Source organism: Notechis scutatus, chromosome 16 (genome assembly GCF_049901735.1).
Source record: "Notechis scutatus isolate UNSWTSFEM ecotype Mainland chromosome 16, rNotScu1.2, whole genome shotgun sequence".
NCBI classification, from domain to species: Eukaryota; Metazoa; Chordata; class Lepidosauria; order Squamata; family Elapidae; genus Notechis; species Notechis scutatus.
In genome coordinates this window covers 2,749,198-2,774,113 of record NC_142024.1, presented here as the reverse complement: position 1 = coordinate 2,774,113, position 24,916 = coordinate 2,749,198, and the positions used below count along the sequence as shown (strand labels likewise).

The following is a 24,916-nucleotide window of genomic DNA, read 5'->3' as shown; positions in this document are numbered from 1 at the left end:
GGAGAGAGAGAGGGGAGAGAGGGAGAGAGAGAGGGAGAGGGGGAGAGAGAGAGCGTGAGGGAGGGAGGGAGAGCAAGGGGGAGAGAGAAGGGGAGGAAGGAGAGAGGGAGGGAGAGAGAGAGGAGAGGGGGAGAGAGAGGGAGAGGGAGGGAGAGAGAGGGAGAGGGGAGAGAGAGAAGGGGGAGAGAGGGAGAGAGAGGGAGAGGGAGGGGAGAGAGGGAGAGGGGAGAGAGAGAAGGGGAGAGAGGGGAGAGAGAGAGGGAGAGGGGGAGAGAGAGAAGGGGGAGAGAGGGGAGAGAGAGAGGGAGAGGGGGAGAGAGAGAGAGAGGGAGGGAGGGAGAGCAAGGGGGAGGAGAGAGAAGGGGAGGAAGGGAGAGGGAGGGAGAGAGAGGGAGAGGGGGAGAGAGAGAGGGAGAGGGAGGGAGAGAGAGGGAGAGGGGGGAGAGAGAGAAGGGGAGAGAGGGGAGAGAGAGGGAGAGGGAGGGGGAGAGAGGGAGAGGGGGAGAGAGAGAAGGGGGAGAGAGAGAGGAGGGAGAGGGGGGGAGAGAGAGAGCGTGAGGGAGGGAGGGAGAGCAAGGGGGAGAGAGAGAAGGGGGAGGAAGGGAGAGGGAGGGAGAGAGAGGGAGAGGGGGAGAGAGAGAGAGGGAGAGGGAGGGAGAGAGAGGGAGGGGGGGAGAGAGAGAAGGGGGAGAGAGGGGAGAGAGAGGGAGAGGGAGGGGGAGAGAGGGAGAGGGGAGAGAGAGAAGGGGAGAGAGGGGAGAGAGAGAGGGAGAGGGAGAGAGAGAAGGGGGAGAGAGGGGAGAGAGAGAGGGAGAGGGGGAGAGAGAGAGCGTGAGGGAGGGAGGGAGAGCAAGGGGGAGAGAGAAGGGGAGGAAGGGAGAGGGAGAGAGGGAGAGAGGGGAGAGAGAGAGGGAGAGGGAGGGAGAGAGGAGGGAGAGGGGGAGAGAGAGAAGGGGGAGAGAGGGGAGAGAGAGGGAGAGGGAGGGGGAGAGAGGGGAGAGGGGAGAGAGAGAAGGGGAGAGAGGGGAGAGAGAGAGGGAGAGGGGGAGAGAGAGGTGAGGGAGGGAGGGAGAGCAAGGGGGAGAGAGAAGGGGAGGAAGGGAGAGGAGGGAGAGAGAGGGAGAGGGGGAGAGAGAGAGGGAGAGGGAGGGAGAGAGAGAAGGGGGAGAGAGGGGAGAGAGGGAGAGGGAGGGGAGAGAGGGAGAGGGGGAGAGAGAGAAGGGGAGAGAGGGGAGAGAGAGGGAGAGGGGGAGAGAGAGAAGGGGAGAGAGGGGAGAGAGAGAGGGAGAGGGGGAGAGAGAGAGCGTGAGGGAGGGAGGGAGAGCAAGGGGGAGAGAGAAGGGGGAGGAGGGAGAGGGAGGGAGGGAGAGGGAGAAAAAAAGGAAGCTAAAATCTTAGTACCCAAAGCCTCCATGGATTACCCCACAGCTGGAGAGGAAGCGGTTCGTCAAAAAAAAGCAGATGCTGGAAATCAGGAGGGACATGTATAACATTGGGCAAGTGGACAGGTGACCTACAGAGAGATCCACACCTCCTCAAAGTTTCTCTTCTTTCATCTCTTCCAGGTAGGCAGCAAAACCGACCCCCGCAAGAAACAACACACCCCGGTTTTGCTTGCCGTGCAAACCAGAAGATGGAAGAATACCCACTTTATCCAGGGCCATAAATGACCACTAGCGACAACAGGACCCCGAAGGCCATATTTCTCTGCGGAGAAATTAAAAATAGGCTCGAGATAACACAGCAGCAGCAGCAGCAGCAGCAGGCAAAGCTATTCCGGGCTTCTCAAATAGCCCCGGGGGTGAGTGGGTGGGTCATTTTTTTAGAAAAAAAAAAAAAAGCTTTATTTTTACTGCAAGGGTTTCTTTGCTGCACACACAAAGCTCGGGCCGTGCCAAAGGCGCTGACACCCTGCGGAGACGTGAAACTGGCGGTGTGGGTGTCGCTCGGGATGATCGGCCTGGTGGCTGGTGGGGTCGACATTCCTGGGGGAATCCGATAGCTATAAATTTAGCAAGGGCAAGAAGGCTGGGCCAAAAAGGAAAGCGATTCCATGGAGGCCAGCCAGTTTCTCCTGAGGGGGGGAGGGGGGGCTTCCTCTCTTCCAGGCCTGGAACCGGAACAATGCAAGGCCCCTCTAACTATAATGCACATTTCCACCCCCCCAGGCTGGCTGCCCCTGATGGGGGCTGAGAAAGATAGAGAATTCCTAGAATTTTCCACCGAACAGCGATGGCCCCAGGGGAGCTAAATTCAAAGCGAGAGTGGCTTTTCCTTGCCTGGTTTTTTTGAAAGGCGAGATGGGACGGTCTGGAATGATGTATAGCGGTGATGGCGTATAGCATGCCCCCCCGCCTCCTTACCCTCACTCCGCACACGCACGCGCCTCCCAGCTGATTTTCGGCCCGTTTCGAGGCCCTTTTTGCCCTCCCGGGGGCTCGAGGGAAAAGCCTCTGCAGCCTTTGGAGGCCGAAAAATGGGCCCGTTTCAAACTCCGTTCTCAGTGGGAGAGAGAGATGGGGGGGGGAGGGAGAGAGAGGGAGAGACTTTTGGCTCCGTGCAAGGAAAACAGCAGAAGCAGCAGAAGTCTTTCTTTCTTTCCCCCAAACTCCGCCAGAGATGAGTCTTTGTGAGACTTGTCGTGCCGGCGCAGCCTCTTGGAGCAGGAGGCCTTGCAGGGTCCCAAAGACTCATTTCTGGCGGAGTTTGGGGGAGAGAAAGAAAGACTTTGGCTGCTTTCCTTGCGTGCAGCCAAAAGCAGAAGAAGAAAGAAGCGGAAAGAAGCAGCCCGGTGGCCAGGCCAGGCACATGGGGCAAGTGGGGCGAGTTCCCCCCCTCCGCCCTTTCCCCCCTCCCCTCACTACCTGGTGTTGTTCGCCATATGGGCGGCGCAGCCTTGTGTTCCCGCACAGCCTGGATTAATTGCTTTGGGGGGTGACATTTCTCTGCAGACCACCAAAATTTTCTCGTGGACCACCAGTTGGCAACCACTGCTTTAGAGAATAGCTTGACCCCCCCCCCTCTTCTTTGGGGCAGCCCCTCAAATATTGGAAGACTGCTATTATGTCCCACCTGGTCCTTCTATTCATTAAACTATAGATATATCCAATTCCACCAACCGTTCTTTGTAAGTTTTACCCTCCGGTCCCCTAATCCTCTTCTTGGCTCTTCTCTGCACCCTGTCCTCATTTTTTCCATTTATTTTTTTAAACTAGGTGGCATCCTGTCAGAAAGTTGTCGAATTTGCAAGGGTCAAATGTAACCCAGGTTTCCTCTCTGTGCTGAGGTGATGTACGGAAAGAAACCTACTCCTGTCTTGGTAAAATGGCAGGCAAAATAATAAACGAAAGGATTTTAATGGCTCAGCCGAGCCAGTACTTCAGAGTGGATTATTCTCCTTGGTAGGAGCTTACTCGTAGAGCGTTAAAATGACAGAAGTAGAGGAGGTTAATTGGGAGGAGCGAAGAAACAGTTGGGGGAAAAAGGCATGGGTTTCTGTTTTTGAACATAATGGCGGCGAGATTATTATGTGCACAAAGATGGAAAGATTCAGCCCTACCCAGGGTTGGTGAAGATGATGGAACTTGCTGAGATGGCTAAATTGGCTTTTTTGTTCAGAGAGAACACAATATCTGTGTTTATCACTGATTGGAAGCCCCTTATAGACTTTTTGTGTAAAAGAGGGGGGGATGCATTTGTGATACATGGTTTTGATGACTAGACAGGATAAATAATAGAAGAGAATTATAGTGTAACCCTACAGTAACAGGTGAATTTTTATAACTGCTATAAAGAAGATTGGAAGTCACTTTTGTGTCTCGTCGCTTTTTCCTGTTCAATTTTTCTTTTAGTTTGCTCCTTTCTTGTACTTTTTAGCTTCCTCTTTGGTTTCTTTTTCTTTGTACTTCCTTCCTTTTAAAAATGTTTAATAAAAATTGTATAAAAACCAAAGGGAGGGGGGAAGAGGAGTAAAATTAGCAAACCTTATCCTAATTCCCTCTAATTCTGTCCCTATAATTCTTCTTATATCTTTTTAAGGACAGGAACTCTATATTCTGCTCTCTTTCTCTCCCAATTTCATTTCACGTCGACGTTTTTGTCAATGGGCCTCTCCCAAGAGAATGCAAATTTTAAAAGCAAGCTGCTAGTCCTTATGACGGCCAGTACAGCCAATGGAGCCACACGTGTTTGTCTGTGTTAAGGTAAAAAGGTAACCATGGACTTCCACACCAAATTGTCCTGTGCCGTCTGACTTGGTGAGTTTTGGATAAATTTTAAAACGAATAGGAAAGCAAACATGCGCTTGTGGACTTCAACTCCCAGAATCCCTGAGCCAGCATGGGGGAAACTATGGCCATTTTATGACTTGTGGATTTCAACCCCCAGAATTCCTCAGCCAGCATGGAATTCTGAGCATGGCTGGCTCGGGAATTCTGGGAATTGAAGTCCACAAGTCATAAAGGGGCCATAGTTCCCCAGCCCTGACATTGATGGGTGTCTATGGAGATTTTCAGTCATCCAGGTCATAGTTTCCCCCAATTACAACCGATGAAGTGGAACGTCTTCTTCTTATTCCTCAAATATAAAACAGTCCAGTTGCCTTTTTGGGGGAAAAAAGGCATCTTTGAGCATAGATGGGCCTTCTCCACGATGATCTGTTCCCAAATGTGTCCTTCAGGTTTTCCAGCAATGTCCCCTATCCTCCCTTGAATTGAGTGGTTGCCCTCTTCTCCTCCTTCCTTCCATCTTCTCCAGATGCAGGCTCCATCAAAGCCTTCTCCAGAGAGCTGGGCCTTTGCACTGATTGACTGATGGACATCAAGTCAACTCTTCATGACCACACAGAATTCCTTGGTGATGACCTAACTTGGTCTTTCAGATCTTCCAAAGGTGCTCCCATAAGCACCGTAACTAAATCTCTTCACCTTGCTGTTGGTCGTCCTCTTCTCCTCCTCCTTCCATCTTATGCAGATCCATCAAAGCCTTCTCCAGAGAGCTGGGTCTTTGCATTGATTGACTGATGGACATCAAGTCCCTCTTTGACTGATTAACATCAAGTCCCTGTCAAACTCTTCATGACCACACAGAATTCCTTGGGGATGATCTAACTTGGTCTTTCAGATCTTCCAAAGGTGCTCTCATCAAAACTGAGTCCCTTTCCCTTGATGTTGGTTGTTCTCTTCTCCTCCTTCCTTCCATCTTCTCCAGATCCAGGCTCCCTCAAAGCCTTCTCCAGAGAGCTGGGCCTTTGCATTGATTGACTGATGGACATCAAGTCAACTCTTCATGATCACACAGAATTCCTCCGTGATGATCTAACTTGGTCTTTCAGATCTTCCAAGGATGCTTTCATCAGCATTGAAATGGAGTCCCTTCACCTTGGTCATCCTTTTCTCCTCCTTCCATCTTCTCCAGATCCACGAAAGACTTCTCCAGAGAGCTAGGTCTTTGCATTGATTGACTGATTGACATCAAGTCCCTGTTTGACTGATGGACATCAAGTCCCTGTCAATTCTTCACGACCACACAGAATTCCTCCGTGATGATCTAACGTGTCTTTCAGATCTTCCAAGGATGCTTTCATCAGCACCGTAACTGAGTCCCTTCACCTTGCGGTTGGTTGTCCTCTCCTTCCTTCTTTCCTTCCTTCCTTCCTTCCTTCCTTCCTTCCTTCCTTCCTTCCTTCCATCCATCCATCCATCCATCCATCCATCCATCCATCTTCTCCAGATGCAGGCTCCATCAAAGCCTTCTCCAGAGAGCTGGCTCTCCATACTGCGTCTCCAAAGTAGGAACTGGAGGCCTCAAACAGGGAACTTGTCCCTGGCTCCCAGATCCTCCTCCTTTTTTGTGTGAAAAAGCTAAGCCCTCCCTTCTCTCTCCTGCAAGCCTCCCGACACACACACACACACACTCGCACAAACACACTCACACCAACAGGCACCCACTTGGGCTCCCCCTGATTCATTTTCCCTCCCACACGCCTCAGATGCTTTTGTTTTCCTCCACAGCGCAATGTGTCTAATACATGGCGAAAACACGCAGTGCCAAACGTCAGCTTGCGGAGCTGTTGGGAACACACACGGATGTCAAGGTAATGACGTCGCTGGCAGAGATGAGAGATCGGGCGCAGTGCGGGGTGGGAGGAGGAGGAGGAGGAGGAGAGAGAAGAGAGAGAAAGAACGGTGGTTCGCTCGCCCTGGCCTTGCTCGGGGAGAGAAAAGCAATGTTGCCTTCTCCTTCCTCTCCAGAACAGCTTTGACCTTCAAACGAAGCCTTGCTACTCACTGGTTGTCCTTCCTCCTGCTGCAGATGCTTCGTTCTTCTTCTCCTCTCGTGTCCGGCTGGAGCATCTCATCTGCCTCCTTGCTCGCCTGATTTTGATGCCCGTTGAAGTCGTGGGATGTTCTAGCCACTCAAGGCCCACTTTTTCTCCCGTGGGGAGTCGCCAGGGGGCTCCTCTCTCTCTCTCTTCCTCTTTCTTTCTCTCCCTCTCTCGATTCTCTCTCTCTCTCTCCCCCCTCCCTCTCTCTCTCTCTCAATACTACCTCCCCCCACCCACTTCTCTCCCTTATTTCCCTGCCAGCCTCCAACCCTCCCTCTCCTGTTACCTATTTGTGTGGAAAACAAGCTATTTCCACCCCACCTACTCACAAACATAAGAAGCGAGAGAGCCAAAGGGAAAGAACACCGTGTTTTTTCAGACCAGCCTCTGCCTTAGCAACCGATTTTTTTTTTTTAAAAAAACAACTTTATGGGGGGAAAAAAGAATGGAGAGCTTTGGGGAGAAGAGGAGGGGAAAAAAAAGAAAGAGAGAGAGAGAGAGAGGTAGGGGGGACGACGACACAGAGAGCTCCAAGGGGAGATTAGTCCTCTGCTGTTAATTACAGTGCCTGGAACCTTTCAAGGCCACGAGAGCCGGTGGGCTTTGTAAAACAAGAGCTGCTAGGACAGAAGGAGCCCCTTCCGGGAACGGTGGCTGGCGGAGAAGGTGAAGAGCAAAGACCTGGGAGAGGAGGAGGAGGGGAAGGACGAGGGGGCATGTGGAGTCCTTGGTGCTCTCTGGGCTTGGTGGGGTGGTGGTTTTTTTTTGGCAGACGTTTCATTACCCAACTAGGTAACTTCATCAGTGCTAGAAGGGAATGTTAGTTTGTGGAGAGGAGGAGGAGGAGGAGGTGAGAGGAGATGGAGGAGGAGGAGAAAGAGGTAGAGGAGGAGGAGATGGAGGAGGAGAAAGGCACCGCCTGTGGAACACAGCAGGGGACAGCCACCCCTTGAGGAAGATGGAGAGACGCCGCCATATTTCTGGAGGACGTTCCTGACGCACCGGCACCACCTGTCCCTCGCCATCCTATGCATCTGTTGGCATTTTGGGGCCTGCCAAAGCATGGATATCGCTCATCATTCAAAGGGAGGGAGGGCGAGAGAGAGAAAGAGAGACACAGAGAGAGAGACAGAGAGGAAAAGAGAAAGGGAGGGGAAAGAGACGCAGAGAGAGAAAGAAAGAGAGACACAGAGAGAGAGAGAGAGACAGAGAGGCACAGAGAGAGAGAGAGGCAGAGAGGGAAAAAGACAGACAGACACACAGAAGTTGACTTCCAGAGCTGATAAGGGGTGCCAGAGGGACAGGTTGCGCTGAGTTCACACAAGACATTTCTCTCTAGAGAGGAAAGATGTGATCGCTTTGGAAGCCAAGAGTGGGATCTGGTACCCAAGCAGGGGAGAAGGAAGGGGCTTCCCATCCTCACTGGGGGAAAAGCCAGACAAGTGTTGTCTTAGGATGCCTTTCCATGCGGCCATGACCCGTCCTTCTCTAGCATCAAAGCGGCATCAGGGCCACCTTATAATATCCATAATATTGGGGGTGGGGGTGTCTAATGAAGACGTTAGCAATGGGATGAAGGCAGAAGAGCTTAACTAGTTGATCCAATGTTCCTCAACCTAGTCAACCTTAAGATGAGTGGATTAACTCCCAGAGTTCCCCAGCCAGCTGGCTGGGGAACTCTGGGAGTTGAAGTCCACTCATCTTAAAATTGAGACCTGGTTGAGAAACATCGCTTCAGTTGTAAAATTGGGACGTATTCCTATCGGAAAGGCTAAACCTGGACCCTTCTCCCTCTTTACTTTGCCCCTTGCTTACTTTTAACAAAATAATAAAAATTTCATGCTTGAGGATGCCTCAGAAAAGAATCCGCAAACGTGGGGCTAACCGATCGGTTTAACCAGGGGAGCTGTTAAAAAACCCAGAAAAGACGCGTTTTTAAGGCCCCGAAAAGATCACACCACAATCTGAAAAGCTTTTCCAGGTTTCCCAAAAGGATGAGGAGGCCAAGCCATTCCCAATTCATGGCATGGAAGAAAAGGAGGAGAAAGCAGGTGGTTGGATTTGCCCCCAAAAAAACCCAACCCAGAACAAAATCCGTTCCTTTTAAAGAACAGCTGCTCTTTTTCTTTCTTTCTTTGAGCTTCTATTCTTTCACAGATCTCGTAGCTCGCGACTCGCTGGGGGAGATACCGGTTTTCTCTTCTCTTTCGGCTTCTTTGCACCCTTACAAGCATCTTTTCTCCCTCCCTCTCCTCCTCCAGATGTGTTTTCGCCACGCCTGGCTCTCATTTCACCACGCTCAAGACTTCCTTTTGCATGCTCAACCCTGGCTGGCACTGCAATCTCTCCGAGGGGCGGAAGACGAGAAGCCAAGAAGAGAAAGGAGTCTTCAAGTCTTGGAGTCCAGAAGTGGTTGTTTCTCCCAGCTTAACTCCAGCTGCAAAAGGCGTTTCAATGCATAGCAATTATCCAGGAATAAAAGCTCGGGCAGACAGACGGGTGTGTGTGTGTGTGTGTGTGTGTGTGTGTCGGATGCCACGTGCAAACGCTTAGCGCGGCGTGCAAATTAGTTCGGAAATTAGGGTGCTAGCAGATGGAGGAGGAGGAGGAGGCCAGGATCCACGTATCTGCGGAGTCTTGCCCTACATACAGCGAGAAAGACTTGAAATAAAGGAGAATATTGGCAGCTCAGGGTTGAAATGAGGGGGTCTTGGTGGTTTTCTTGCAGACGTTTCATGACCCAACTAGGGAACATCATCAGTGCTAGAAGAGGGTCTGCAAATGGAGGAGGAGGAGATGGAGAAGGGGAAGGAAGGAAAGAAGGAAAAGGAGTGATAGGGAAGGAGAAGGAGGAGGACCGAGGGGTCCTTGGTGCTCCCTGCTTGTTTTCTTGCAGACGTTTCATGACCCAACTAGGGAACATCATCAGTGCTAGGAAGGAGAGGGGTTTGCTCCCACTTCTTACTAACACCCCTTACTAGTACTGATGATGTTACGTAGTTAGGGTAACAGAACGTCTGCAAGAAAACAAGCCAGAGAGCACCAGGGACCCCTCAAAGACGAAAAAGTTAGCATAGTGGACGCGGCAAAGACAGCGGAAGAGGGCGAAAGAATCCATCTTCTTTCTCTTGCTTTTTAAAAAAATGTCCTTTTTGTAAAAAAAATAAAATTATTTCCCTCCACTCTCACGAAAAAGGAATTTTGCATTTGGAGGCCGGTGGCGGCCTGTCGAACGTCGGCTGTCAGTCTCCCAGCTTGACGGCCAGAAGATGCAACTCTGGGTGGTTGAACGAACGAACTAACGAACGAACCCATGGACCAAATGTCCAAAGGAAGTCCCACCTTTGCAGGGGAGAGTTTGAAGGGAGGGGAGGAAAGGAGGAAGCAAGGGGAGGGGAGGGGGGAAGAGAAGGAGAAAGGCAGCCAACGAGCTGGAGTTAACAATGGCGAGGGAGAACAATAGCGGCTAATGGAATGGGCTTGTGGAAGGAATTTGCAAATGGCAGCGGAAACAAAGGAGACGTGGCAGGCGTCCCAGGGCAGGGATCCAAGAAATGCCAGCTGGGGCAGTCAAGGGGTGGGCTGGGCTTAACAGCCTCCGAGGGAAGGTCTCTGGCAGCCCACAAGAAGAAGGTGGAGCTGCTGGGAGACCAGCAAAGCAAGGACGAATTCAAGAGGGGCCTCGAACCGTCATGGCGGAGGGGATTCAGATGTCAGGGGAAGCTCTTCGGATGTCCAGGGATGGAGGCCGGGAAGGGCATCCATGGGGGAGACGAGGACAAAAAAAAAACCCAAAACAACGAGGCTGCCAGGAACCTCACGAGCGGAGTTTGGTTTGACGGGCTACGGGAGCTGTTCTCTGTGGCTTCGACTGTCACGCCGCCGGAGTTGGCCGGCCAAGGTTCCCTTTGCACATCCGTGCTGCTCGTTTCCAGCTCTAGGGGGCGCTGCTCCTCTCCGTTGCAAAGCCGAAGAGCCAGCGCTGTCCGAAGATGTCTCCGTGGTCAGGTGGCCGGCAAAACTCACTAAACGCCTTCGAAGGCGAAAACGGAACGCCGTTCCCTTCCCACCAAAATAGTGGCCCCTATTTTTCGACATGCATTTTTTTTTTACCTGCTTTCGAACTGCTAGGTTGGCAGAAGCTGGGACAAGGAACGGGAGCTCACTCCGTTCCCCGGCGGTAGGGATTCAAACCGCCGAACTGCCGACCTTTTCTGATCGGCAAGCTCAGAAAGCGTCTTAGCCACTGAGCCGCCGGCGGCCAAAGTGGTCTTCAAATGGAATGGGAGGGACATTCCTTGATAGGCTGACCACCTTCGGATCGCTGAGGCCGAGGAAATGACCACGATGGGCTAAAAGGAATAACGGAAGGGGCATTGAAGGTCTTCTAGTCCAACCTGTACCATTTCAGATAAAGGGTGCTCCAATCTCTTCTTAAAAGCCTCCAGTGATAGGAGCACCCACACCTTCTTAGAGGCAATTTATTCTACGGTTCTCACTGCTACGAAACTTCTCCTTAGTTCTAGGTTGCTTTTCTCCTTGATTAATTTCTATCCATTGCTTCTTGTCCTGCCTTTAGGTGCAGTTGATCTTAGGCCAAAATCCAAGACAAGACAAGTCTGTCTGTCTCTCTCTCTCTCTCTGTGTCTCTCTCTCGTATTCTTCCAGTTGCAATTCCTCCTCTGCCTTTCCCTCCACATACCTGACAAGTCTTAATATATCCATCATCCCTTAAAAAAATGATAAAAGTGCCAAGAACTGTCAATTATTTTTATTTAAAGGGAGATGGAGAGGGAGGGAAGGAGGCAGGACATTTTAGCCGAATCGTTTTAGCTCCTCTGGGCTTTTGATACAGGTAATCTTCAACTTCCGACCGTTCATTGAGTGAATTGACAAAGGCAATGAAAAAAAGAGACTTTATGACCAGTCCTCACACTTACGAAGTGATCAAAATTCAAGATCTTGGCAACTGGCATGTAGTGTCAAACCATTTGCAACCTTCCCAGCCGGCTACCGACAAGCGAAGTCAAGGAGGTGAGGGAGCCAGACTTGCTTGATGACCGTGTGATTCACTTAATGACTGCAGTGATTTGCTTAATAACTGACCCCCCCCCCCAAAAAAAAAGGTTGCAGAATTGGGCCCACTGAACAACTGCCTGGCTTAGCCACAGAAATTCTGGTATCAATTTTGTGGTCATATGTTTGAGGACTATCTGTATATTTTGATATGGATATCAAATGTTTTTCTTTCCATTCCTCTTGGATTAGTCTCTTGGTGTGTCGTTTCCCCCCCTCCCCCCCCGCCATCACAAACTGTGGGGGACCTGCTGTAAATGGGAGGGAAGAACTGTGAAATAAAAAATAAATGAAACAAGACAAACTAATCAAATAAAATAACCTAGAAATGCAATGCAATAAAATAGAAGTGCAATGCAATGTGCAATGCAATGAAACAAAACTAAACTAAAAGGGAGGCATCAAAGAGAAAAGTAACAATGGGCAATGATTTAAACTCAGAAGCACACACAGCACAGCTGACAGTCTGTTTCCTGGTTCTGCAGAGCAAAGAGAGGCCAGGGAAAGCTGAAATCTCTGCCTAAAAACAGAATGTTCCTTTTTTTTCCGTGAGAGCCGTGCCTTTGTGCATGCATTTGGCAGTCTGGGCTTTTCGAAGGGAGGAGAAGGAGAGAATGAAAAACCAAACTGGGAGGAGGAGGAGGGGACGGGGAGGAGGCTTTTCTTCTTGTCGGAGGGGCGATTTGGGGGCAGAATTCTCTCCTTCCCCCCCCCCTCGCACCCACTTACTTCCTATTTTGCCGTCGCAAAACCTTCTTTCTGCCAGCCAAAACGGGCCAATTGTTTCTGTGTTTCAGTTCTGCATCTTAGCAACCCACCAAACGTTTTTACTAAATAAGGAGGCATCCAAAAACACCATAGTAACGCAGTGTTGGACCTGCAGTTTGTAGAAAACTTTCGGTAGTTAGATGTTTGTATCAATTTCTTTCTTTTTTTCCTTCCTTCCTTCCTTCCTTCCTTCCTTCCTTCCTCTTTCTTTCTTTCTTTCTTTCTTTCTTTCCTTCCTTCCTTCCTCTCTCCCTTCCTTTCTTTTCTTTTTCTTTCTTTCCTCCCTCTCTCCCTTCCTCCCTCTCTCCCGTCCTCTTTCTCTCTCTCTTTCTTTCTTTCCCTCCTTCCTTTCTTTTTCTCTTTCTTTCCTTCCTCTCTCCCTCCCTTGTTCTTACTTTCCTTCCTCTCTCCCTTCCTCTTTCTTTTCTTTTTCTTTCTTTCTTTCTTTCTTTCTTTCTTTCTTTCTTTCTTTCTTTCTTTCTTTCTTTCTTTCTTTCTTTCTTTCTTTCTTTCTTTCTTTCTTTCTTTCTTTCCTCCCTTTCCTTTCTTTTTTCTTTCTTTCCTTCTTCCCTCCCTTTCCTTTCTTTTTTTCTTTCTTTCCTTCTTCCTCCTCCCTTTCTTTCTTTCTTTCTTTCTTTCTTTCTTTCTTTCTTTCTTTCTTTCTTTCTTTCTTTCTTTCTTTCTTTCTTTCTTTCTTTCTTTCTTTCTTTCTTTCCTCTCCCCTTCCTTCCTTCCTTTCTTCCTTTCTCCTTCCTTCCCATCTTCCCTTCACCTTCCTTCTTTCCTCCCCATTTTACGATCTTCCTTGCCACCGTTGTTAAGTGAACCGCTGCGGCTGTTAAGTTAATAACATGGTTATTAAATGAATCTATCCTCCCCACTGACTTTACTGGTCCAGAATGTCACAAAGGGAGATTGCGTGACCCTGGGGACCCTACAACCGTCATAAATATGAATCAGTTGCCAAGCGTCCGAATTTTGCTCACACAATCACGGGGATGCTGCAATGGTCGTAAGTGCGGAAAACAGTCCTAAGTCGCTTTTTCACTGCCGTTGTAACTTTGAACGGTCACTGAATGAACTGTTGTAAGTAGAGGACTATCTACAGACTGTAATGGGGGGGAAATTCAAAGAGGAAAACGTCCAGTGGCTTTTAGAATAAGCTTTCAAGATTATCAGCGTAAGACAAGAGGGTGATAACTTTGGGTTGCCAAAAAGCGTATGAAAAGTCTTAAGACAAAAAAGAAAAAAGAAAGAAAAAGGATAATCTTCAGGGACAGATGCCATTAGAAAGTGAAGCATGACAAGCTATAGGCCAGCTGTCAAAGAAGACAGGATGAGACACCGAAGAAATATGCGCTGAATTGTTTAAGGTTACAGGCAAAGACGCGGTAAAGTGCTAACAGCTCTGTGTCAACAAGATCCGTTTCTATGCATGGCAGATCTGATGATCCCCCTGCGGAAACGTCGAAAGGGAAGAAGAATCTACCGTAGGATCTGAATGGGGAGAGGTTCCAAATAGATGTTCGGACATGCATGCGTAGTATTATCCGTAGGTCTGTTTATTGATCGACAGATTATATTGCTGTCAAACTCTTAAGGTTGAAGTCCATGAGCCTTAAAATGTCCGGCTGGGGATTTCTGGGAGTTGAAGTCCAAAAAAGTCTTAAAATCGCCAAGGTTGGGCATCCCTGGTCTAGAACAATCACTGTCTTTTCACAAGGTTGAGGAAATATAATGGATAAGGTGAATAGGGGAGAGATTAAAGAGTTTACGAGACTCCCAAAGTTAGCCAAGATGGGGGGACGGGGGACGGGACCATTTCCACACACAGCTGCCCTCAATCCAAACCAATGCAAAAGCCCCCTCCCTACCCTGAAATAAATAAATAAATAAATAAATAAATAAATAAATAACAAATGTAGATCTGTTGGGATGGGAAGAAAATCCGTTCCTTCGTTTGGCATCATTGTGGCTACATTTTCATATAACGTTCCGGTTCATCTACGGAGAGTTGTTATTATTATTATTTTCCAAATCTGCACTGGGAAATTCAGTGGCAAAATATCTGTTTTTGGGTCAGGAGATTCTACGGATCCCACGGACGTCACGAAAGGTGAGCCTGGAGGAGGAAGAGGAGGAGGAGGGGGAGGAGGAGAAGTTGTTGGGCTCCAATTTCCACATCTGGGACTCTCTGAATTGATGGAGGCAAGAGAAGTCCTCCACTCGACTGTCTGACAAAGCTGCCAGCTGGAGATTTTATGTCCCCTTCAATTATTTTATATTGTACCTTCAGGCTCCGCTCCAAAGTGACTCTTAAAGAATAATCAGACGCTCTCAATAGGCAATCAAATTCAAATTAGAGCAAGGTTATAGTTGCGGTTGAGTAGCCGTATGTTTCTAAGAGTCAGCCCCTGCGTTCTTGCCCGTAACAAACAGGAAGTTAAGTCAGTCCCCTCCCGCCACAATCAATAAGATGCGCTTTGCTTCTGATTTTCGTAGCTTAAAATCCAGTGGATTTCTCGAGAGATCTGGAGGGGATCCTACCACACTTCTGGCTAGGGCTGAAAGGCAGAAAAAACTAGAGATCAGGCCCAGCTTTGGGCTAAGAGGCAAGAGAAGGATGGTAAGTATAATTTGATTCGGACCGCTGGGCACAAATGGGCTCATATGATTGATATCATGTCATATTACATATTAGTCATCATATGACATATTAGTTTGACTCCTCGGGTCAAAACAAATGACCACCCAGCCGGCTTTCGAGTGGTTTGCACTCAAGGAACGTGATCAAGAGGAGGAAAACGTGCGAAATAAGTAAGAACTAGCATGGAAAATAGAATAGAATAACAAGAGTTGGAGGGGACCTTGGAGGTCTTCTAGTCCAGCCCCTGGCTCAGGCAGGAAGCCCTAGACTATTTCAGACAAATGGTTGTCCAATCTCTTCTTAAAAACTTCCAGTGTTGGAGCCTTCCCAACTTCTGGAGGTTGTTCCACTGGTTAATCAAACGGTCAAGAAATTTCTCCTTCATTCTAACTTGCTTCTCTCCTTGATTGGTTTCCATCCGTTGCTTCTTCTCTTGTCTTCTGGTGTTTTGGAGAATAGCCTGACTCCCTCTTCTTTGGGGCAGCCCCTCAAATACTGGAAGATTGCTATCATGTCATCCCTGATCCTACATTTCACTAGACTTGTTGTTGTTAGTTGCAAAGTCGTGTCCGACCCATCGCAACCCCATGGACAATGTTCCTCCAGGCCTTCCTGTCCTCTACCATCCTCCGGAGTCCATTTAAGCTCATGCCAATTGTTTCAGCGACTCCGTCCCAGCCCCCTCCTTCTCTGCCGTCCCCTTCTTCTTCTTCTTCTGCCCTCCATCGTTCCCAGCATTCGGCTCTTCTCCAGGGAGTCCTTCCTTCTCATGAGGTGGCCAAAGTCTTTGAGTTTCATCTTCAGGATCTGGCCTTCCAAAGAGCAGTCAAGGTTGGTCTCCTCTAGGACTGACCGGTTGGATCGCCTTGCAGTCCAAGGGACTCGCAGGAGTCTTCTCCAGCATCTTCTTCACTAGACTAGACACAACCAATTCCTGCAACCGTTTTTCCTATGTTTTAGCTTCCAGCTTCCTAATCCTCTTAGTTGCTATTCTCTGCCCTCTTTCTAGAATCTCAACATCTTTTTTTCTTCTTCATAGTCTCTCTCTCTCTCACTCTCAAAAAAAAAAAAAAAAGAAAAGAAAAAAGAAAAAGAAATTAGGAAGAAAAAGACCCGATATCTATCTTGCCTGCTTCCTTCAGCCACCACATCTCTCCACTCTACTAAACCTAGGAAGCAAAATCCTTGCAGTTTGTCTGACCCCGACCTAAGAAACCACACCCTGTATCCTAGAAGGTTCAGAGCTGGGGTGTCCACGATGGGCACCAGTGTCGGCATCCAACCGCGATCTGACGAAGCGTCGGAAAAAGGCAAACCCGGAAAAAATGGGTGGGTGGGTGGAGGGAGAGGAGGAAAGAAAACCCACCCCACACCCCACCCTGCAAACCACAAGTGTCTCATAGCTCCGACTGTACACGGTGCATTCTGGCAGTTTTTGTGGCAAGCCTCTCAGCAGGAATGCAACACAGAGCTCTTGGCAATGTCTGCCTTATGTCTCCAGCTTGGTATAATTTTCAAAACAGGGAGGCTGCCAAGAGACCGAAGTGTGAAGCGATTGGGGAAAAGAGAGAGAGAGGGGAGATGAGAGAAAGAGAGAGAGAGATGAGAGAGAGAGAAGAAGAGAGAGAGAGACGAGAGAGAGATGAGAGAGAGATGAGAGAGAGAGAGAGATACGAAAGAGAGAGAGAGATGAGAAAGAGATGAAATATATATATATATATATATATATGAGAGAGAGATATGAGAGAGATATGAGAGAGAGAGAAGAAGAGAGATATGAGAGAGAGAGAGAGAAGAAGAAGGAGAGAGAGAGAGAGATGAGAGAGAGAGAATATATATATATATATATATATATATATATATATATACCTGCTTCACTGGCACTAACCGATATATATATATATATATATATATATATATATATATATATATATATATATATATATATATATATATATATATATATATATATATATTGCGTTGGCTCCTCTTTGGAAATTAAAGATGGCCTTCATCGTTTGGGGCCTCTCTCCCTTTCCTTCCGGAGGTTGCTGGAAAACCTATCTGCCATTGGGTCAAATAAAAGGGATATAACTGGGAATCATAACTCAGTTTAAAAGCTCCCAGGTTCTTCTTTCCTGTCTGTGAAGAATTGGTGAGGGGGACGGGAAAAGCGGAGTGCTTCCCCCTGGGCTAGTGAAGGAGCGTTTCCTTAAGATTTGGGAGAGACCCCCACTCTTTGCCAAAGAACTGGTTTGCCATCTGGACCACACTCAAAGCTCCAGATAGAAGCAGGGTGGATAGATTCCTATTTCCCCCATCTTGGGTTGGGTGGTCTTTCTTGGAAGCCAGGCTCTGGCTGGAGAGAATCAAGCCAGATAAGCCTTCAAGAATGGCACTCCTTTTCTATTGTCTACACAACCCTGCCTGCCCTGTGCTGAGATGTCCCACCCATTCAACGCTTGCCACCAATCTTCAAAAGAGCTTCTGTTGGCAGTCTGGGTGCCTGCTAGAGGAATAACAGAATATAGCAAGGTTGGGAGGGACCTTGGAGGTCTTCTATATATCGTTTCAGACAAGTGGCTGTCCAGTCTCTCTGTCCAGCACCCACAACTTCTGGAGACAAGTCCTTCCAACTGATTTAATTGTTTTCACTGTCAGGACATTTCTCCTGAATCCTAGGTTGGAGGTCTCCTTGATATTGTTTCCATCCATCGCTTCTTGCCCTGCCTTCACAGGCAGGCACAGATTAAACCTCCAAGCGGCTTCAACGGCTCTCTAAAAGGATGCAAATGACCAGCTCTGTCTGCAAGGAATATAAATCCTTCCATGCCCCGTCATCCAGGCAGAGCTGAAGAAGCTTCTTGGATGAGAAGCGAAATGTCTTCAAAGAAAAACCAGAAAGTCCATTTGCCTCTTGGGAAAAAATAATAATAATCACCTTTACCAAAGCTTGAAACGCATCGGCTCAAGAGCAAACAGCCCAGCCGCGTGTTCCTTATTATGTGAATTCTTGATAGGGTTTCACCTTGTCATCCTCAGCGGTTCCCGCCTCTATACACTTCCTCCTTTCCATTCCTGGTGTGCTGTTATTTTATGTGGCACTTGAATAAGTTATGAGGTCCTATTGGAAGGGAGCTGCGTTTTGTCCCCACCAGGAGATCAAAGCTTCAAAGAAGAAGAAGAAGAAAATCTCTGTAAGGCTTCCCTCTTTATGTTCCTTCTGAAAACAGCCTCCGGGATGGCGCCCAGCCAGCGAGGGGTTTACGTGGGAGAACGTGCAGGGATTTCAGCGGGATAATAGAGGCCACGGGGCCTCCGAGATAACGTCAGAAGGCGGAAAGGACGAAAAGCGAGGGCAACTGTCCCATGGCACCTTCGAGACGAATAAGTTGAGAAGGTACGTTAGAATTTAGAATAGAATAGAGCTGGAAGGGACCTTGGAGGTCTTCTAGTCCAGCCCCCCTGGTCGAGCAGGAGAACCTATCCCATCTCAGACAAGCGACTCTCCAGCCTCTTCTTAAAACCTCCAGGGATGGAGCGCCCACCGTTTCTGGAGGCACGTTACGGGAAAAATGAAATATAATCTCATGTCATGTGCTATAATGTAACATAACGCTCATCCTGTATCCCGTTACGGAGGAATGCAGAAATAAAGTTGACAAAGGAAGGCAAGAACCATTAGTAGAATCGTTACGGGATAATAAAAAGACATTTTAAATGAGAATATAAGAGTGGAGACAAAGAAACTCAAAATACACCCCCAACCCTTTCTGTTTGGCAGAAGAGGGGGCAGAGAGAAACTTGGCCCAGGGTTTTAAAATTCTACTATTATACCCTACAAAAATAAACTGGCATTTCTGTGGTGACTTGTTTCTAATTTGAAGGCGACAAACATAGTGTTGACCCCCTGTTAATGCAAAAAATTTGGAATATGGCAGCCCGGAGCATGGTTGGACTTCAACTCCCAGAATTCTCCAGCCAGGTAATGCTGGCCGGGGCATCCTGGGAGTTGAAGTCCACCCCTCTGAAAGTTCCCAAGTTTTAGAAACAAAGGCCCAGAGCCTTGAAAATGGCCTTCTGGGAGTTTTTAGAAGGGGCTTTAGGCTACTATTCTTTCAATTGTTTTTTTTTTTACTCTTTTGATCTTGCCTTTTGATTGATCTCTGGGGCTCTGATCTGTTCTAAGTTTATTTTCTTTTTATGGGGCGACATGTTTAACTTTTGTTTTGTTTTTAGCATGGACAATTGAGCATTAACGGATGTGTTTGCAAGGAATGGGGTGATTTTTCTGGAGTAGCCTTTCATAAATCTTCCTCCTCCTCTTCCTCTTCCTCCTCCTCCTCCCTGTCCCCCCCACCCCCACTGCACTTGCTGGAAACCATTCCTCCTGCCATCCTCCAAAGGGTTTGAGTCAAAGGCACACATGGGAAGCATTAGGGATGCCTGTGGCAGCCATAACACAGTTAAAATAAAAGACAAAATAAATAAAATAAAATAAAATGGGAAAACACCCTCTTTCTGAAGATGATGCCTCTCCCAACCCAGACCTCAGGTTTCCTCATCATGCTTGCTACGGGGGGCCCTAAAACGCCCCCACCCCCAAAATAATGCCATCAGGAAGTGTCCTTTCTCCTCATCCCATGCCATATACAAGAAACCGAGTTTTTTTCCCCCATCCTTCTTCTGTTTTTGGCCGGGTTTGTTTCCCTTTCTGCTTTGTGACACCTTGAAACACCACCTAAATCCTCACTTATCCAACGGAGGCAATAAAATAACCAGGAAAGCACAGCCTCGCGCATCCAAAACGGAGCGTTCCCCCAAAACCAACTCCCCCCCCCCAAAAAAGAATGAATGAATGGAAATGGACGCGTTTGGAAAACAAGCAATGATCAGGATCCTTTCCTTAGGCAGCTCTTTGGTGGCGTTGCACCAAAGGGATAGGGGTGGAAATATGAAATGCAAAAATAATAAGTTGGAGAGGAAAGGGAGGGGAGATCAGGGCTAAGCGTGGAGAGAGAGAGAGAGAGAAAAAAGAAGTGGACACTCTTTTTGTGGTCTGCTGGCCACCCAGGGAGCGATCCCGGGAACGCCCAATGCTTGCGCAGCTCACCTGGAAGGGAAGGTGTGCCGTGGGAGGCAAAGCAACCAACTAGGCACGAGGGAGATTAATGGATTATGGTTTCAAACGGACCCAGAATGAGAGGCAGTTGCTCATTCTGCGCCGTAATAGATCCCCGGAGATTTACCTATGGGAGAAGATGGAAGGAAAGCTAATCCCACTTCTTTCGTCCTCCTTCCTTTTTTCTTCGGAGGGCTGGCTTTTAATCAAGCAATTTAGCCACAGTGAAAAGGGAGAGGCAGGGCCAGGCGATGGTGGATATCTGGGTTTCTTTCCACCAACCAGCCCCCTACGACACATGGAGTTTTAGCTTAATTTTTAAAAGGGAGGAGGAAGAAGGAGGGGAGGAATGTGATGTGCTTGGTGTTCTCTGAGCTTGGTGGTTTTCTTGCAGATATTTCATGACCCAACTAGGTAACATCATCAGTGCAAAAAGGGAGAATGGTTTGAGGAGGAGGAGGAGGAGGAGGAGGAGGAGGAGGAGGAGGAGGAAGGAGGAGGAAGGAGGAAGGAGGAAGGAGGAAGGAGGAAGGAGGAAGGAGGAGGAGAAGAAGAAGAAGAGAAGGAGAAGGAGAAGGAGAAGGAAGAAGAAGAAGAAGAAGAAGAAGAAGAAGAAGAAGAAGAAGAAGAAGAAGAAGAAGAAGAAGAAGAAGAAGAAGAAGAAGAAGAAGAAGAAGAAGATCATCACAGCAGGTAGCAGCACCAAGCCAACTTGGCCTGATCTCAGAAAAAGGAAGGAAGGAAGGAAGGAAGGAAGGAAGGAAGGAAGGAAGGAAGGAAGGAAGGAAGGAAGGAAGGAAGGAAGGAAGGAAGGAAGGCCTTATTTTCAAGTTTGCATTCTTAAGGACACAACTACAACTGCATGTCACCCAAAAGGCAGATATTTCCCAAAAATGCAGTAGACAATCGTGTGTGTGTGTGTGTGCAGTTGTGTATAGGTGCATGTTAGATCGAGGCCTACGAGATCACAAAGCTCTAGCCATTGGCCTGCTGGTCCTCTTTTTATTTATATAAATAATATAAATATCCTGAAATGAAACGGAGGAACACAATACACTGAGCCTCTTTCGGTGGTTTCTACTGTCAGATGCCTATTGTACCCTATGACTATTATTAAGTGTTGTATCTGATGATTCTTGACTCTTGACAAATGTATCTTTTCTTTTATGGACACTGAAAGCATATGCACCAAAGAAAAATTCCTTGTGTGTCCAATCACACTTGGCCAATAAAGAATTCTATTCTATTCTATTCTATTCTATTCTATTCTATTCTATTCTATTCTATTCTATTCTATGTACACTGAGAGCATTTGCACCAAGACAAATTCCTTGTGTGTCCAAGAACATTTGGCCAATAAAAAAGAATTCTATTCTATTCTATTCTTTCTGCCTATTTGCTGATGCTGGTACAATAAATCATAGTTTGTTCCCTCTTGGTGAATTCTAGGATGTCTGGATGTTTCGCGGCAAAAGGTTGCCAGCTGAAGAGAAAATTTGTAGTTCAGGGTTGAACTGTATCCAGAATCCTTCCCAAATTATCCTTGATGCTCTCTGAGCTTGGCTGTTTCCTTGCAAATGTTTCATTACCAAACTAAGAATTGCCAAACTTAAGACTCTCAATCAAACAATAAACCACAGCTTAGTCAAGGAACCACCATCAACTGTACATAAACCCAGAGAGAACCCTGCTCCCTTCTAACACTGATGATGTTACCCAGTTGGGTCGTCAAATGTCTAGAAGAAAACAACCAAACTCAGAGAGCACCGAGGTCAATTTGGGAAGGCTTCTCTGGGTATCTGCCGCGAGTGAACGGCTAGGAAGAAAGGAAATCTGAGCCGCTTCGGTTGGTACTCATTTCAATTCCATTATAAGAGCCCCCACTCCCTTCCCCACTTCACGATGCATTCATAGAAACCCCATCAGGCTGTCTGGGGAATTCTGGGGGTTGAAGTCCACACATTGACAGGCTGCCAAGGCTGAGAATCGCTCAACCCAACAGATCTTTCCCGATGAGATTTACTTTCTCTTCCACCCTGCGGGTTTCCGTTTGCATGTATGGTGGGAGTGAGGGAGAACAGATTCTTTCTCCCAGCTGTTCCTCCACTCACTGTCATTTGCCAAGTAGATATTTCGCAGTGCTGGGATGCAGACAATGGAACTTTTCATCGGGGAGTGGGGGGGAAAAATGAGACCCCCACCCCAAGCTCCAATATCTCCCAGACGTTGGATACCGGAAGGGTACCTCCTTTATCTCACAAGGCTCAGATTTCAGGGGTCACAAGTGACACCCCTACTTCCAGGTAACAGAATCCCAACACAAGGAAGGACAGATGATGGGAGAGAGGAAACTGGACCCCAAGCAACCAGAGAATTTCGAAGGGAGGATGAATGGATTGGGGGGAAATATATATGCCTAGACTCTAGAGAAAGAATTCCCAAATTTGGATCCATGTTTTTGTTTTAACGTTGAAGATTTGCCGTATTAACACTGGGTGTCTTCTTGCTTTGAATTGCTGATCATCCCAAATCAACAAAGCAGGATTTTTGACAGGAAGTTGAGGGGTTTGTTTTTTCCCCCAATTTGTTTTTCTTTTTTTACAGATCCAAGTTGAAATTCTACACGGAGAAATCCCTTCTTTTTTTTCCCTTTCCCCCCTGGGTTTGAAATGCATGCATGTATCCAAGGAACCAAGATTGTTCCAGCTCTGGTTTAACCAGAGATTGATGACCTCGTTGGCTTGCAAATCTGGTTAACTTTTTTGCTACGAGGAAATGAACCGGCGTATAGAAATTGTTTTTATTGGCGCTCTGGTCTTCGTGCATTCTAACAAGAAAAATTATTGCGTTTGGTAGAATATCATCCAGATATTGTTTGTCTTAGGACTTCAGCTATTTCCTTCCAAATATTGCTAATTCTAGTGGCAAGGCCATATGTTTCTCATTTGCAGAGGGGGGGGAATGGCGATGCCAACATTCGGAAGCAAAAATAAAAAAATAAAAACGTATTTACATTTTCTCGTTCGCATAGTCCTAACTGCACCTTCAAATGAGGAACCATGAACTGGTTCTTTTCGGAAAAGGGCCAAGAAACTTAAAGATGCATTAAATAGGTATGTTCCTACTGAAAAACCACACAGTCTGTAATATCATTCACTACCTCATCGTAGAACATCTGTCCTTTTCAACAAAGGCAGGTGGAATAAAGAAACTTGCTCGATAATCTCCTTTTCACATCTTTTAATTCAATTTTGTTCTTGAGTACCTTCAAGAATGTTTGTTCTTGCCATAAAGCTATTCCTGGATTTGTGTCGCACCTGTCCATTCAGAGGATGTCTGAGGAATCGTTCTAAAGTTAAGCAAGATTGGATTTGATTAGTTCTTGGATAGGAGGTTACTGTACTAGGAAATCCTTGGGCTCTAGACTAGATTGAGAAGGTGAGAAAAATATCCCATAATACCGCCAAGATTATTATTCAGGTGCATCCACGAAATCACCAGAAGTTCAATTCGACTTGAAGGCAAATGTAACTGTAAATATTGGAGTATTTGGTGCCTACATGTTTCATGCTAATGGTTTAATCCCCTGGTTGATGGAAGAAACTGGGACGAACTTCAGTTACGTGGCTGGACGTGCAAAACCCGGAAAATATTAAACCCCAGATAGAAAAACTCGCAAGATCTTCGTTCACTCGAGCTAACAAGCCGAAACAAGGAAACAAACCATAATACAGCTAAGCGCGGTGATGGGAACCAACCTGCAAATTTCTTAATTTTCTTCTGATCCTTTTGTATATGTGTGTATGTGTTATTTCAGTTCGTATTTTGGCAGTGTGGTTAAATACACTTCCTATTGTGGCTTGAGCAGTTGATGGGTAGATGATGATGATGATGATCTTAGTCTGACATTCTTGTCATTGTGAAGCCCAGAGTATTTCCACTCTTAAGTCATATTCTTCAGGGCTTAAACAAGGGATGTCTGAACCCAGTTCTGGCTTGTTCCAAAACTCCTTGGGTTGTTGTTTTTTTTGATAAAACTCTGCAACCTGGCCAATCCAACACTGTAGAGCGTTGTCCCCAAGGTGAGATCCGTAACTCGGACGGTCTGATCGGACCAGGATTTCCGTCGTCTTCTAGCCAAGGGAAGTTGCGTTCCTGCAGTCCCCCTGCTGCTTTCTCAGAGCAGATGTTCTGCCAGCTTCTCTCGCAACGCCACTTCCCAGCCTCGCACTTCCCTTAGCTGGGCTCTACAAGACGCTCAGTGAGATTTTAGCCAGAAAGCTGGGAGCTCCTGCCGGCGGAACAGATGCTCAGCCATTGATCCTTGGCTCTTCTCCATGAATAGATCCAGCAGAAGACTGGAAGCTGTCTCCTGCTAAAGTCCATTTCCCCACTGGCCCAGGAGTTTCCAGCAGGACTCTCTGGGGGCTTTAAGCCAGGCCGAACGCTCGCCGCTCCCTCTTGACCTGATCCTTTTAAGGGGAGATGCCAGGGACTCAATCTGGAACCAGGTACCCTTCTCCCTGCCACGTCTTCCTTCGTCTCTAGCACGGCTTTCTTGCCCAGGATGAAAGTCCAAATGTAGCTGACCTGCCCAACCTGCCCTTCTTTCTCTCCCTGAAAGCATCTTTCTTCTCCTGCCATTTCCACCCTTGGCAATCCTGACCTCCTTCCCTTTTTTAAAAAAGAAACATCAAACAACTCAGCTTCTCTCTCTTTGAGTCTTGAATGGGAAAGGAAACTGAACGGTCATTGAAGGTTTCTCTCTTTCTCCCTCCAGTTGGTTGCTTCCAGATTCCCAGGGGGATTCAAACTCAATGTTCTCTCTTGGCTGTATGTATTATTATTATTATTATTTTTTGCTACGAAGAACTGCCCTTCCTCTTCCTCCCCCTCCCTCTGTGTAGCATCTTCGCCCTCCATCCATAATGTTCATGACTCAGATGCTGGAATCCGGAAACCAGGCGTTGTGCCAGCT

At 47.5% G+C, this 24,916-nt stretch overlaps 1 long non-coding RNA gene across 1 annotated transcript; it reads left to right on the top strand.

Annotated features, from left to right (window-relative positions):
- The first annotated feature begins 1,387 nt into the window (after positions 1-1,387).
- LOC148129385 (uncharacterized) lies at positions 1,388-8,810 on the top strand. Its single transcript, XR_015745483.1, has 3 exons — positions 1,388-1,565; positions 6,012-6,094; positions 8,587-8,810. It is a non-coding gene; the product is annotated as an uncharacterized LOC148129385 (long non-coding RNA).
- Positions 8,811-24,916: the final 16,106 nt, after the last annotated feature.